This window comes from Aegilops tauschii, chromosome 3, assembly GCF_002575655.3.
Source record: "Aegilops tauschii subsp. strangulata cultivar AL8/78 chromosome 3, Aet v6.0, whole genome shotgun sequence".
In the NCBI taxonomy this organism is placed as follows: domain Eukaryota; kingdom Viridiplantae; phylum Streptophyta; class Magnoliopsida; order Poales; family Poaceae; genus Aegilops; species Aegilops tauschii.
In genome coordinates, this window is record NC_053037.3 from 317963294 (window position 1) to 317979883 (window position 16590).

Sequence of the window (16590 nt, forward strand, 5' to 3'; positions counted from 1 at the left end):
AAATGGAGGGTGTGGCTTGCATGGGGTAGATGAAATCACCGGGAAGAAGTGCGAGAAGCTCGCGGAAAGAATCGTCCGAAAACGTTCTCACTCGGAGGGGGGCTGATTAAGGCAAGGGAAAAATAGTCATTTTCAGAATGTTAACACATGGTGAAAATGATACCAACGGAACGGCCTTGACAAGACGAAGAAGTGGGCTTTGGAATCACCTCATTCGGAGTTAGGAGCAAAAAGTTATGACCAGAGGAGTGCCAGGGACCAATCTGTAAAAATATATCCACAAACAGGCCCCTGAGTGGAAAAACAGAAAACGCATTTTGAGGGAATACACCTTCGCTGCAGAGAAAACGGTATTCGGGCTGAGAACTGCGCCAGAGTACGTTTTCCTGAACAAAAAGCGTATTTCTCAAAAGTCGTCTCCACATATCAACGTCATCAGCACCTCGTCAACGCGGGCTTAGGCTGACATGTGGGGCCCGCGGGGAGAAGGGGGCCCGCCTGGCCTCTGTCTTCTTCTTCCTCGCCCTACTCCCGCACGGGACAGAGGAGGCAGGGGGAGGGCGCGTCACCGGCGACGGGCCGGCCGGCTCCGGCCGTCTCTGGCGAGGGCGAAGCCACCGGTGGGCTTGGGAGGCCTCGCCGCCTCCATTCAGAGAGGAAGCGGGCGCCGGGGAGAGCTAGGGCGGCCGCGGCTTGGAGACAACAGAGGACGGGGCGGCGGCCAAACGTGGCTCCGGCGACGAGGCGAGTAGGTGGGGATGGTCGCCGGAGTGCGGTGGTAGTTCTGGTGGAGAGGAGGGGGCGAGAGAAGCTCGACAGGGTGCCAATTTAGGCGAGCTGAGGCGGCGGCCATGTAACATCCCAAAATTCTAAATTTTGGAATGTTATATTAAATAAATAGTTTGGTTGATTGCTTGATTGTGGGGTGGTTGCTTGTGTGAAATTGAGTGAAATTTGAAACTTTTTGGAAAGTTAAATGAGAGGGAATGAAATGACTTTCCCAAACTTTCACTTTGCATTTTATGATCTTCATGAATTCAAATTCTTTTCATCACAAAACCCTAGAAAAAAGATGACATGACTTCTTCCATTAAATTAAATGAAAAGGGGTTTTGAAAAGATTTGAATTCCATTTGGAACTATTTCAAATTCGGAAACTTTAAGCAACTCAATGATTTTCATGAGAGAAGTTAAAATGACTTCTTCAAATGATAAGAAAGAGAGTTGGAAGTTTCAAAGAATCAAATTTAAAGTCCCTTTGGAATTATTTTCAAATTCGGAGTTATTTGGTTTTTATTTCAAATTATTTTTCTCCAAAAATAAAATATATGGAAAATTAGGGTAAAATGGTTCCCTACAATAGAAAAATGTAGCGAAATAAATTTGATATTATTTTTTGGTATTTTAAAATATTTATTTGGTTTTTAAATAAACTAGAAGCACTCTTTTCTTTATATAAATTTTTTGTGGATTTTATTTGACGCTAGAAAAATGTTCATGTTGTAGAAAATCTATTTTTGAAAATTTTGATATATTATATGCCTATAGTATATTTTTATTTTATCTGGTGTATTCTATTTTTATTGTCTGTAAAAAACTGTTTAAAAAAAATAGTTCCGGACCGAAATGGGCCGAAGCCCAGCCGGTCCAAGCCGCCACCGCCATCGTCCCCAACCCCGAGTCGGACTCCTCTCGGAGTCCGAGCGCCCCACGCCGCGCCGCCGCCCCCTCCTCCAAGCCGCGCCCCTCCCCTGGCCTTTATAAGGCGAGACCGCCGCCGCCGCCCCCTCTCTCCTCGTCCGCCACCAACCGTCGTCGCCGCAAGCGCGCCGCATCTCGCCGCCGCCCGCGCCTTGCCCCGCCGCCGCCGAACCCCGTCGACCCGAGGCCGAAGCCGCTTCCGCCCGCCTCGACGCCGGAGCCCTCGCGGCCGACGCCGCCGGAACCTTCCCGATCCGCCGCCCGACCCGCCAGTTTTTCCGGTCCGGTAATAAACCGCCACGGTTTACCGGTTTTCTTTTTAGGTTTTCGGTTTTTTGATAGGTTTATTTTTCGGTTTGATCTATTTAGCGATCGTTCGTCCATTAGGGTTCGGTAGCGAACAGATTCGTTAGATTAGTTTCTGTTAGTGAGCGTTCGCTCGATAGACTTTTTTTCTGTTTATTTATGTCAGGGACCTATCCGTGAATATTTTATTTGCAGATTAGCCCCTGGTTTTAAAACGACCGCAACTTTTTACTCGTTTGTCCAAATCCAACGAAACCAACACCAATTTCTTCGTTATGATCCCCTCTATCCAGTAAAACAACTTAAACATATTTTTGAAAGTTTAAAATTTGGTTTCACACAGATTTGAATTCAAACTTCTTTTGTTCATAACTCGAGATTTATAAACCCGATTTAGTTGATTCTTTTTGCAAATTGAAGCTCTTGATCTAAACTTTCTGATAAGGCCAAATCCACCTAATTTTGGTACTGTTAGATTTTTTTCTGTTGCAAGAGTTAATTGCTTGTTTTCGAAGTTGTCCGAGTTCTTTTCTTTGATTCTTTTGCATGAGTGCTTATGTTTGCAATTGCTTGCTTACGATAGATTGATCGGAGTGTGACGAGTAGAACTATCAGGAGTTATGAGTGCGAATCATCTTCATCAACAGTACAAGGCAAGTTCACACTTTGATCATACTTTTCATACCCAGTTTTTATGCATTAGTTTCAATCCTCAAACACTGCATGGTTAGGATTTGACAACATGTGGGTATTGGGAAGTAGTTGATGAGGTAGGAACCTATTGTCTTACATCAAACCCTGGGTATTTTATGTTACGTTTATACTACTTTTCTATGCTTGTAGACGTGGATTGGTTGTGAGATTCATGAAATATGTGAGAGCTTGTATTTAACTAAGGGAAACTTATGGTGGCCAATTCGGCAGCTTTTTGTTCAATTTCTCGCGGAGTAAAAAAATTTATCATCAGTACGAGTCAAGGGAATGATCCCCTGGCCCAGCAATCCGGTTTTGCCTGGTTCCGAAACATAATTACTTTTTTTTGGCTACTTTAATACACATCTGGGTGGATTAGTTGGGGAACCCTGGAGCACCCAGTGGTTTGCCCGGGCACCTGGAGAACCAAGTGTTGTCCAAGGATATCCTGGAGTACTCGTGTGATCATCCTATGGTTTGCCACCCAGGCTCAAAGGGATCATAAGATTATTCATGCTAAAAACTTCCGTGTGCAGCCACAAGCCATTATGGGCTCTGGCATAGTTGAGTATGTTGTGTGACCTCTTTCAGTGGTAGGCTAGCAGATGTAGGGAAAGTAGGTGGGACTGTCTACCCAGAGTAAATGCTTCGGAAAGACTGTGTCTCAGTCATCTGTTTCTCAAACATCATGTAGTGCAAGAAATCCAATGGAGGAGATCGAGTCTTGTGGGGAAAAGTGCGCAAACCTCTGCAGAGTGTACAAACTAATCATGGTTAGTCGTGGCCCCGGTTATGGACATCTTGAGTATCTGGTACTTAAATTATTGATTTGATCTCATCACTTTACTTAATGAATTTGTTGGGTTATAATTATTACTTTGGGATTGAGTTGGAGGATCCTCTCAATATTTCAACAAACTTTGTAGTTAAATAAAATTTATTCTTTTGTTGTAGGGAAAACTAGCTTTATGCAAATGATAACCATAGAGCCTCCACCAGCCAAATATGCATGTAGTGATAGCCATTATTCAACATTGCTCTATAGTGTGAAATTGCCAGTACATTCAATGTACTGACCCTTTGTGGCTGCAACGTCTCATGTTGGAGGAATCTTACGACGAGTAAGTGATACGTTAGGGTTACGATTTCTAGACTCAACTTTGCCGTTGGTGTTGATGGGAATCCACAACCTTGTTGTTACTTCCGCTATTTGGATTGAGGTAATAGTATTTACATTACTTCATACATGTGATTTACCTCTGTTATAAATCCTCGAGTACTGTGTGTCAGCATACCGATCCAGGGATGACACTTAAGCACAGAGACTTGATCCATTCGGGTCGGGTCGCTACAAGATGGTATCAGAGCACATGTTGACTGTAGGACGTGACCCTAGAAACTGGCAAGCCCATAGGAAAGATTTTCTCAAAAACTTTATTTTCAAAAAGATCTTTTACCTCTCTTCTTTTCTGAGCTTTATCAAATATTCCCTTTTAGTTAGACCATACCCCTTTCCCCTTTTGACCACACGGAGATTTGACTGATGAGACCACTCCAAGAAGTACAAGATATCTGACAACTAAGGCCACTTCGGAATGAAGAGGATTTTACCGTGCATTATAATTATAGAAACTACAACAGTTGAAGACTCCGAAGACTAGGAGAATTTGAAGGCTCTGAAGAATTTCCAGATTAGTATGACCTAGGAAGGCTACCCTTATGGAACTTGTCGGACTATTGAAGCTGTCAGTACCCGAGAATCAAGGTGTGTCGAAGAAAGACCGAAACATGGAGCGTTAAAACTCAAAGTTTTTGTCAAGAAAACCCTAAGACAGGAGATATGAACTATGGAATGATAGCTCATGTAAATGACAAGGGCAGAAACACGGCTATCCATGATGTTATCGCCCGCTTATGCTATTGTCACCGTGCTGAGTTAAGCATGCATTTCTTCGGAAGGATTGGATGACAAAAGGGCTAATGGAGCACCTATCAGCAAAAGATGAAGTTTAACCTTAGCTGGTGTATCACCAGGACCTGGAGTATTACATCAAGAAGTTTAGGTTGGACCTGCAGGAAGTCGTATTTGACAAGGAAGCATATCGTGAAGAACTCAGGACCCAGAAGCTGAAAGTAGCCAAGTCGGAGAAGCTAAAACCTCGAGATACTGGAGATTCGTCAGGAACTGAAGGACAGTAGAACCATGGTTCATGCCAAGGATGTTGAAACCCAGAAGTTTGGAACGCAACTCCAGAAATATTAAAGGACGTCACGAGAGACTTCGCGTCAACAAAGATGATCTGGCAAAAGAACTTGAGAAGGACAAGCACGATCGGAAGAAGCCATGGGAGACATGAACAAGACTTGAAGAGTTTGGCGACTTTGAAGATTTATTGACCTTTAGAAGACCACACCCCTGTTATATACCTACGTTAGATGCGACGGTTGTGAGCTGTCATTTGTTTGATGTTTTCCGACAGCCACAAATAAAAATATGTCTTTTCGAAACCATTGTTTGTATTGTGTGTATCCCTCTCTATCTCTCTTACCTCACCCCAAAACCCATGGACCCAATAGAGGATGAATGGAGATGAGCTTATATTTTCTGGACCGATGAGTCAATTGGAGACGGACCGATGGATTCAGAACATGGAGGATCACATGAAGAATAACACTATAGCTGGAAAGGATATGACCCAGCATGCTCTTCAGTGCTTTGAAAGAGGTGCCGCTATTGGGTGGAGGATGTACCAAACCATCAATGGATGACAAAGAGTAACCACTTAGGAAGAATTTAAGTTGACTCTGCTAAAGTCTCGGCTTGTGTACTAGAAATTGAAGACTTATGGAAATGATATGAAGAAACCTTGTGCATGCAAGCTCTGTGGAGAAATAGGACACAACCATAAAGAACACAAGGATGAATGCCCTCATTGTGAAGAAAGTCACCCAGCTGTAGAATGCCCAACTAGGCAGATTACTTGTTTCCTGTGTGAAGGGACTACCCACTACCCTGCTCAGTGTCACATTTACCCCATGGTACAAAGAACCATCCAGCAGAAGAAAGAAGCAATGAAAGGAGCCCTCATGGAAATTTTAGAATAACCTGTGATGAAAGAAGAGGTGGAGGACACACCCGAAGAAGACCCAATTAAACCCTGCACCAAGTCTTGCTATTTATGTGGAGAAGAAGGACACATCTCCCAGAATTTGTCTGAAGGGGGATCTAGTAGCATTCCCGACAGTGGAAGTAGAGTATGACCCACAAGAGATAGAAGCCCTGATTGGAAAGGAAAAGTCCATGAAGAGAAATAGATTGGATTCCAGGAACAACCCAATTTCTACAAAGAAGGACCTGAGTCATATCACATGTTTCAGGTGTAAAGATTCAGGGCACTACTTCAGTGATTGCTGTGACGCCCGGATAATTAAGCTACAGTAATCCCATGTTAATGATGCCACGTCACCACGGCCACTGTTGTTAATCTCGCGCTAGTTCAAAACCGATTCAAATTGAATTCAAAATTAAGTCAAACGGGAAAGGTTTTCAAATATTAAAACAAAAATGTTCGAGATGTCGCAAATATTCACTAACTATTTGTCATGTAGAAATCAACATCATTAAAGTTGCTAAAATGCCCCTAGGAATTAAACAATGGAACAACAGCCATATAATGGACCTTTTCTTTTTCAAAAATTACTTAAACTATTCCAAGTGCCTTGAAACTTTTCGTACAACATCACAGTATTGTACATAATTTATGTGACAAGTTTCATATATATATATATATTGATTTGGTGGACCAATTAAATATAAAACAGTAGCTAGAGCATAATACCACCAAGATATTAGGAAAAGGGCCAAGTGCATACTGTGCACTTGAGCCCACTGGCTACAGTACCAGCCCAGCCCACGAGGAGGTCATCCTCAACCTCCTATTCATGCCTGTCACCGTGGAGGCAGCGCACCCGTTCGAACCGCCAATGAGCACGCGTCGATCATCCACGGCCCTTGGAGGGGATAAGGTCTCGCTCGACGCCCCCTCGACCCCTTGCAACCCTAGACAACCTCACTTTTTCCCTCTCCCGCCCTCTCTCTCGATTTTGGCGGCGCCCGAAACACCCACCGCCATGGCCGCCGTCGCCCTCGCGCTCCCTGTCGCCCCCGAGGCCAGCTAGTCCGTCCAAGACCCCCGCCGTGCTCGGCTACGTCGTCCGCGCCCACCGGACCGAGCCGGGAGCCACCGCTGCGTCACCCACGACGCCATCTTCTTCCTCTTCCTCGCCGGCGAACCTCGTCGATTCCGGTCGTCACTGCTGCTCCCGTCCCTCGCCGAGCCTTTCTTGTGCTCCCCGGTGAGAACCTGCTCGAAACCCCTCTCCTCTGGACTTGTTTCGTAGTTTCCTGCTGCTACTACCATCGCCACCGTAGCTCGTTGCCGCTGTTACAATTGATGTCGCCAAGCTCGTCATCGCCGACGCGGCCGAAGCTCCGGCCACACCCGTGCGCTCCCACGACCGCGACTGGCTGTGCTCGGACACACCTGCGCCCGCTAGGCCCGCTACTTGTCTGCGTCGGCCCTCACCCTCCCGCTCTCCGCGCTGCTCGCTGCTGCTTTGCTCACTCAAGCGCCTGCCCACAGCTGCTGCTGCTATCACCGTACCACATCACTGCGGCCGCCGCACTCCACCCCGCGCCCATACGCGCTCGTGCCCACTGTCGTTACTCTGTTGGTCTGCCTGCTACTTCTTCTACTGCCGCCGTCGCTCATGCACTGCTGCTGCGCTGCCGCCATTGCTGCTTTGCTCCGCTGCTACGTAGCCGGCCACCACGCCCCGGGCAGCCCCGACTGCGCCCCCGACTCGCCTCCCGCCCTTGGCCTCGCGTGGCCGCGCCTGCCTACGCGTGGCCGCGCCCGTCGTCTCGCGCGGCCGGCCACCACCGCCGCTGCCTGCCGCCCGAGTACCGCCGGCACCAGCGCCTCTGTGCATGCGTGCACAGCCGCGACCAGAGCCGGCTGTGTCACCGCCACATGGGGCCGGCCCTAATTAGTTTAGGGGCTAATCCCCCTTTTCTTTAAAAAAGAAAAGAAAACCCCCTTGAGTATGACTAGTAGGCCCCGCCCTATAAAAGAATTAAAAAAGGGATTACAAAAAAACAATTATTTAATTAACTAATTAATTAAGTAATTAGTTAGTAGTTTAATTAAATTAACTTAATTGACTAAAAGGTTAGACTAATCAATCCATGACACTGGGCCGCACTACCAGCTTTGACTAGTCAACAGTCAACACTTTGACTGTTGACTGCTGAGTCAGCACCCCTCTGGTCCCACATGTCATGGACTCTGGCTAGAGTAGTAATACGTGACAAAAGTATTCTGTCTTTATTTCGAATTGAAATAATCCAGAAATTCAATAAAACTTTGTCAAATCATATAAAATAATCCGTAACTCGGATGAAAATACTTTGTACATGAAAGTTGCTCAGAACGACGAGACGAATCCGAATACGTAGCCCGTTCGTTCGCTACACATCCCTGGCATAACAAACTCGCAACTTTTCCCCTCCGATTCATTTGTCGAAAACGGGAAACACTGGGAATACTTTCCCGGATGTTTCCCCCCTTCGCCGGTATCACCTACTACCGCGTTAGGGCACACCTAGCACCGCGCATTGTCATGTCATGCACCGTCATGCTTATGTTTGCTTTATATTTATTGTTTCTTCCCCCCTCTTCTCTCGCTAGACGCCGAGACCGACGCCGCTGCTACCCAGTACGACTACGGTGTTGATGACCCCTCCTTCTCGGCTAAGCTTCCAGGCAAGCCCCCCTTGATCACCAGATATCGCCTATTCTTCTCTATACTGCTTGCATTAGTGTAGTGTAGCATGTTACTGCTTTCCGTTAATCCTATTCTGCTGCATAGCCTGTCATTGTTGCTACAGTTATTACCCTTACTTGCAATCCTAAATGCTTAGTATAGGATGCTAGTATTCCATCAGTGGCCCTACACTCTTGTCCGTCTGTCATGCTATACCACTGGGCCGTGATCACTTCGGGAGGTGATCACGGGCATATGATATATACTTTATATTGTTACATTACTTATGATATTGTTCGGAGATGGGGGCTGAAGGGGCAGGTGACTCCATCCCGGTAGAGGTGGGCCTAGGTTCCAAACGGCCCCTGACTGTTACTTTGTGGCGGAGTGACAGGGCAGGTTGAGACCACCTAGGAGAGAGGTGGGCCTGGCCCTGGTCGGCATTCGCGGATACTTAACACGCTTAACGAGATCTTGGTATTTGATCTGAGTCTGGCCACTGGCCTATACGCACTAACCAACTACGCGGGAACAGTTATGGGCACTCGACGTCGTGGTATCAGCTGAAGCCTTCGTGACGTCAGCGACTGAGCGGCACGCGCCGGATTGGAACATAAGCCTGCTCTTGTATTAAGGGGGCTAGTTCTGCTTCCGGCCGCCCACGCAACGTGCAGGTGTGCAATGGGCGATGGGCCCAGACCCCTGCGCCATAGGATTTAGACCGGCGTGGTGACCTCTCTGTTGTGCCTAGGTAGGGCTGCGACGTGTTGATCTTTCGAGGCCGGGCATGACCCAAGAAAGTGTGTCCGGCCAAATGGGATCGAGCGTGTTGGGTTATGTGGTGCACCCCTGCAGGGAAGTTTATCTATTCGAATAGCCGCAATCTTCGGTAACAGGACGACTTGGAGTTGTACCTTAACCTTATGACAACTAGAACCGGATACTTAATAAAACACACCCTTCCAGGTGCCAGATAGAACCCGGTGATCGCTCTCTAACAGGGCGACGAGGAGGGGATCGCCGGGTAGGTTTATGCTATGCGATGCTACTTGGTGAACTTACCATCTACTCTCTTCTACATGCTACAAGATGGAGGTGGCCTGAAGCGTAGTCTTCGACAGGATTAGCTATCCCCCTCTTATTCTGGCATTCTGCAGTTCAGTCCACCGATATGGCCCTTTACACATATACCCATACATATGTAGTGTAGCTCCTTGCTTGCGAGTACTTTGGATGAGTACTCACGGTTGCTTTTCTCCCTCTTTTCCCCCTTTCCCTTCTACCTGGTTGTCGCAACCAGATGCTGGAGCCCAGGAGCCAGACGCCACCGTCGATGACGACTCCTACTACACTGGAGGTGCCTACTACTATGTGCAGGCTGCTGACGACGACCAGGAGTAGTTTAGGAGGATCCCAGGCAGGAGGCCTGCGTCTCTTTCGATCTGTATCCTAGTTTGTGCTAGCCTTCTTAAGGCAAACTTGTTTAACTTATGTCTGTACTCAGATATTGCTGCTTTCGCTGACTCGTCTATGACCAAGCACTTGTATTCGAGCCCTCGAGACCCCTGGCTTGTATTATGATGCTTGTATGACTTTTATTTTATTTTAGAGTTGTGTTGTGATATCTTCCCGTGAGTCCCTGATCTTGATCATACACGTTTGCTGTATGATTAGTGTACGATTAAATCGGGGGCGTCACAAGTTGGTATCAGAGCCGACTGCCTGTAGGAATCCCCCTTCCACACTCCTTGGCCGAAGTCGAGTCTAGTCCTTGCTAAACTTTTACTAACATGGCTGTGTGGCTTACAGGCCCACGTCGCCATTGGGTGGTATTAGGATCTTTTATTCCTCGTCTATACTCTGGACTCTTATCTCTCTTCTATTCGGGTTAAAATGAAATTACTAACTCTAACATTAGGATCTCGTGATCATATCCATCCGGAGAGCCCTTATTACAGATGATCGGCTACTGCACCAGAAGATTTCGAAGATACTCTAGGATGTTCTCCTGAGACACTTGTGCCTACCGTCCTTGCAAATTCCCTACCGCTGTTATATCCTTATGGATAACTGCATACACCTGCCATTCTTACATTCAATCCCATTGATCTTGTTATTACAAGATGCCTCGAACTGCTCTCCGTTGTTCCGAGAATCCTTTGAGCTTACTGCCTTGCAGTTCTTTGTCACCTGAATACACCTACAAATTAATCCTCACACACCCACCGAGGATTTGTTTCTCCCCAGTTGTTCATGTGTTTCACCAAAGTCTTCGAATATTTGATCTTTCAAAAATCCTCAACAACCTGTTGTTCTTGAAATTCTTGCTTGCTTGCATTATGGTTAATCCCATAAGTATAGTAATCTTATTGGCCTCCTTTGTCACTATCATTTTGAGTCCATTGATTCAATAAGTTGCAAATGTTCACAATCATCAGTCGAATCCTAGGATTATTCTTCCGGCTCAGACGTCATTTGGATATGAGTTGGTTCTTGACCAACCAATGCCTCGATCGGTTGTGCTTCTAAGTCTATTGAACTAATTCATTTTCGATCAGAACGATTTCTTCTGATCCCTTGATTTGGAAATCATAAATTTCTTTGCATTGAGCTTTGAATTAGTCAGTTGTTTCTGTAATCCAATGCCCTTGCATTATTTCCTCCTCTGACTTTGTGTCAATGCTCACATAAGCTCCATTATGGAACGTCAGATCTTTTGTTGAATTATCATCCGACAGTGTCCTTCATCTATGAAAACCTCGAGAAGTTCTTTTCCCTGATACATAATACCATTGGTAAATCCTATTATCTGATTTGGCCAACCATGCTCTGCTTTCGAGCTGGTGATAATTACTATTGAAGCTTGTGGTATATATTTCCACGATACCCTGAGGGGTTAAACCTATGCCTTCCTTAATATGTATGAACTCAAAAGTTTTCACGAGTCATACTCTTCTGGTATTTTGCTAGATAAAATTTCAATACTACAACTTCTTCGAAAATGAGAAGTGAATGAAGGTTATGCATTGGAGAAGTGGGAGTCGACCTTGAACTTTGTGTTCATGCCCATGGACATGATGTAGATCCTATCATAGAAGCTTCTTGTAATAATAACTATTTCCTTGATATGATATCGTCTGGTATCTGTGTATTGATCCTTTGCAATCGTGGTTCCGACCATATTTTCTCCTTGATTCCATTTCTCAGACAAGTTAAAGCACTTGTCTTTTGTTGATCGATACATCTCCACAACCTTTATTTTGATCTTCCTCGAGTATTACCCACTGGTATCTCGAGAACTGTGTTGCTTCCTGCGAGTCTTCATCTAGTATTGCTTCTCACCGATTTCAGATTCCCCCAGGTTCTGAGTTATTAGTCACACGAGAACACCGATAAGTGAATCGATTCCGCACTCCGATTCAATAACTCTAAGTAATTTACGTTGCTTACGAGTTTAATAATCCTTCAAGTCATTCCTAGCCTTACCGGCTATAGCATTATCATGCAAACTTTTTTACTGTGCTACCTGGTCCTTCTTCTCGGAGCACAATTTTCGACGATGAGCTGAGCTTACGTTGATTTTCCTCATCATATCTTTTCGCCTTGAACAACTAGCTTGATTCCGAGTTTGTGTCATGTCCGTGGTTTCAATAACTTTTCGCTCCATCCTTTCTTTTGCTTGATGTTGTCGATGAGCGATTATATCTTCATGAAACCTCTCGACAAATTTGTCATGATCATCATCAACATTCCGAGCTCTTCAAGGATATCGATTGAATCCATGTTGAGAAATACCATCCTTGCCCTCGATGATTTGTGTTAATCATCGACCACTTTATTGCCTTCCGTTCAACACAAACTTGTTCGTGTTCTGTGTTATACCTTGGGTTCCTTGCTACCCATCATTTGTTCTTCTTTACCTTGAAGTATTACCATCTTTTATGTCAAGAATGTCGTGAGAATTTCACCACCTCTTAAGAATTCTTGATTCAAGTGATACTTCTTGCAATATCCGTTCAATTCTTGGTCCCTGTATTGTTGCTAACCGGAATACCAACAAATGAAATGTGCGGTGTAATTCCAAACTTCTAGCAACCCTATTGCTTGAAGTTAATGGTCGACAGTTCATTCTTAGACCATCGGTTATTGAAACACCATTCCGACATCGTTCCTACCTAAGCCCATATCTCGGGTGCACCTTTCAACCAATGTTTAATTGTGTATGTTTTCCTCGAACATACATCATTATATCAATTGATCTGACAAATGTTCACATGATTGTGGTAATCCTCTTTTTGGAAATCTCGAGGAATTGTCGCTGAGTCCATCAGCCACCCCCTCATCCTATCCTTGGTTTAATGATGAACTCTTGTTTTGGAACTCGCTTCCATGGTTCATTTGCCGAGAATCTTACAATGTCATTCCGTCAATTTGTGTCGCACCTTCTCTTCTCAGGCATCCTAAGTCTGAGGTATCCTGACAACAATCAGATCTGAATCTCGGTTAGATATGATGGTTGGAACATATTTCAAAGAGTTATAACATTGGTCTTTATATGACCCGGTAAGGTGATGTCATGCCTGGCACACCTGGCCGGAGGGCCTATTGTTATAGCTTGCTTTTGGCAAGGTTATCCATTCTTCCATGAGGAAATTGTAAGACTTATTCTATAAGTTGTTCCTGATGGATCCTTTGTGTATCCATAGCCTGATCTTTACCTGATGACCATGTCAATGCTATCTCGAAGCATGACAGTGCTACCCCGATCATCAATAAGAGCACTTGAAGCACAATGCTAAATTCTCTTTATCAATTATCCAAACACTGTTGTATGGGTAATGTCATGAAATTTCTTCCCCCTTTCCTAAAGGGTTCTCTACGTTATATCCTGTCATGGATTCATGCTCTGCTTGTCCTTGGGAAGATATACCCCTGAAATATGTGTTTAAACACATTTTCCCTTCCATTGTTCTGTTTAATCTGATAATCATATTTTCCTTTCCATTGTTTGGCTTAACCTTTCTTGTGATCTATATGATCTAAGCAGTAATATTCTCCTGGTTATGTAAACACCTCGGTGTACAATTCTGTTGGCAAGACCCTATTACTAATGTTGATGACATTTCGGTACCCACCGATTGACGAGAACTTTGCCTGTTGGTCCGCCTCGTTTCAACAAGCGGGAAAATGGTTCTCTTCGTCCCTCGCCCTTGGTATCGATGTTGTTGCCGACATAACTGACCGGCTACCCTCTGACATGCCTTGCGTACATGATCGTGCAAGACGCCACCGCCCTTCCTACTTTTAACCCACATGGTGGGCCAATAACCCACCATTCCACAGGATCGAAACCTGACTCTCCTATACACCCCCTGTTCTTAAGGTTGTTCCTCGCAGTTGGCCTCGTATGTGATTCATGAGCCACCTTCCGAGAGATCATCAATTCAGGTATCTGACACAATACTTATTCCCTTTGCTTTGAACCCCTTTCAGGCCCTGTTTCAGGTATCGAACGATTGCCTGCCCGCTCGAAAACTTCCCATGATACCTCCTTACTTTGCTCTCGATATTTTCTTAAGTTTCAATTCGAGAGTTACTTCCGCCACCTTCCTCGATGTTATCGACCAGATAGTCGACCTTGCAGATGTCTGTTCTCCCGTAATGCCCACCCTTTATTCTTTCGTAAGTACGATGGAGTTCCTGAAGAAAGGATGCCGGCTTCATCATGATGACCTGAAGCAGAGAAATGAAGACATCAATGTATTGGACCGGCCTCTTCGAGAAGAGCAAGCCAGAATGAGAAGACCCGCTAGATTCGTTACCAAACCTCCCCCCTTTCACTACCTCTTAAATCTCGGGACGAGATTTCTTGTAGTGGAGGAGAATTGTGATGCCCAGAAATTAAGCTACAGTAATCCCACGTTAATGATGCCACGTCACCACGGCTACTGTTGTTAATCTCGCGCTAGTTCAAAACCGATTCAAATTCAAATTCAAAATTAAGTCAAACGGGAAAGGTTTTCAAATATTAAAACAAAAATGTTGAGATGTCGCAAATATTCACTAACTATTTGTCATGTAGAAATCAACATCATTAAAGTTGCTAAAATGCCCCTAGGAATTAAATAGTGGAACAACACCCATATAATGGACCTTTTCTTTTTCAAAAAATTACTTAAACTATTCCAAGTGCCTTGAAACTTTTCGTACAACATCACAGTATTGTACATAATTTATGTGACAAGTTTCATATATATATATATATATATATATATATATATATATAAATTGATTTGGTGGACCAATTAAATATAAAACAGTAGCTAGAGCATAATACCTGCAAGATATTAGGAAAAGGGCCAAGTGCATACTGTGCACTTGAGCCCACAGGCTACAGTACCAGCCCAGCCCACGAGGAGGTCATCCTCAACCTCTTGTTCATGCCTGTCACCGTGGAGGCAGCGCGCCAGTTCGAACTGCCGATGAGCACGCGTCGATCATCCACGGCCCTTGGAGGGGATAAGGTCTCCCTCGACGCCCCCTCGACCCCTTGCAACCCTAGACAACCTCACGTTTTCCCTCTTCCGCCCTCTCTATCGATTTCGGTGGCGCCCAAAACACCCACCGCCATGGCCGCCGTCGCCCTCGCGCTCCCTGTCGCCCCCGAGGCCAGCTAGTCCGTCCAAGACCCCCGCCGTGCTCGGCTACGTCGTCCGCGCCCACCGGACCGAGCCGGGAGCCACCGCTGCGTCACCCACGACGCCATCTTCTTCCTCTTCCTCGCCGGCGAACCTCGTCGATTCCGGTCGTCACTGCTGCTCCCGTCCCTCGCCGAGCCTTTCTTGTGCTCCCCGGTGAGAACCCGCTCGAAACCCCTCTCCTCTGGACTTGTTTCGTAGTTTCCTGCTGCTACTACCATCGCCACTGTAGCTCGTTGCCGCCGTTACAATTGATGTCGCCAAGCTCGTCATCGCCGACGCGGCCGAAGCTCCGGCCACACCCGTGCGCTCCCACGACCGCGACTGGCTGTGCCCGGACACACCTGCGCCCGCGCCCGCTAGGCCCGCTACTTGTCTGCGCCGGCCCTCACCCTCCCGCTCTCCGCGCTGCTTGCTGCTGCTTTGCTCGCTCGAGCGCCTGCCCACAGCTGCTGCCGCTATCACCGTACCGCATCACCGCGGCCACCGCACTCCACCCCGTGCCCGTACGCGCTCGCGCCCACTGTCGTTACTCTGTTGCTCTGCCTGCTACTTCTTCTACTGCCGCCGTCGCTCATGCACTGCTGCTGCGCTGCCGCCATTGCTGCTTTGCTCTGCTGCTACGTAGCCGGCCGGCGCGCCACGGGCAGCCCCGACTGCGCCCCCGACTCGCCTCCCGCCCTTGGCCTCGCGTGGCCGCGCCTGCCTAAGCGTGGCCGAGCCCGTCGTCTCGCGCGGTCGGCCACCACCGCCGCTGCCTGCCGCCCGAGTACCGCCGGCACCAGCGCCTCTATGCATGCGTGCACAGCCGCGACCAGAGCCGGCTGTGTCACCGCCACATGGGGCCGGCCCTAATTAGTTTAGGGGCTAATCCCCCTTTTCTTTAAAAAAGAAAAGAAAAGAAAACCCCCTTGAGTATGACTAGTGGGCCCCGCCCTATAAAAGAATTAAAAAAGGGATTACAAAAAAACAATTATTTAATTAACTAATTAATTAAGTAATTAGTTAGTAGTTTAATTAAATTAACTTAATTAACTAAAAGGTTAGACTAATCAATCCATGACACTGGGCCGCACTACCAGCTTTGACTAGTCAACAGTCAACACTTGACTGTTGACTGCTGAGTTAGCACCCCTCTGGTCCCACATGTCATGGACTCTGGCTAGAGTAGTAATACGTGACACAAGTATTCTGCCTTTATTTTGAATTGAAATAATCCAGAAATTCAATAAAACTTTGACAAATCATATAAAATAATCCGTAACTCGGATGAAAATACTTTGTACATGAAAGTTGCTCAGAACGACGAGACGAATCCAAATACGTAGCCCGTTCGTCCGCCACACATCCCTAGCATAGCAAACTC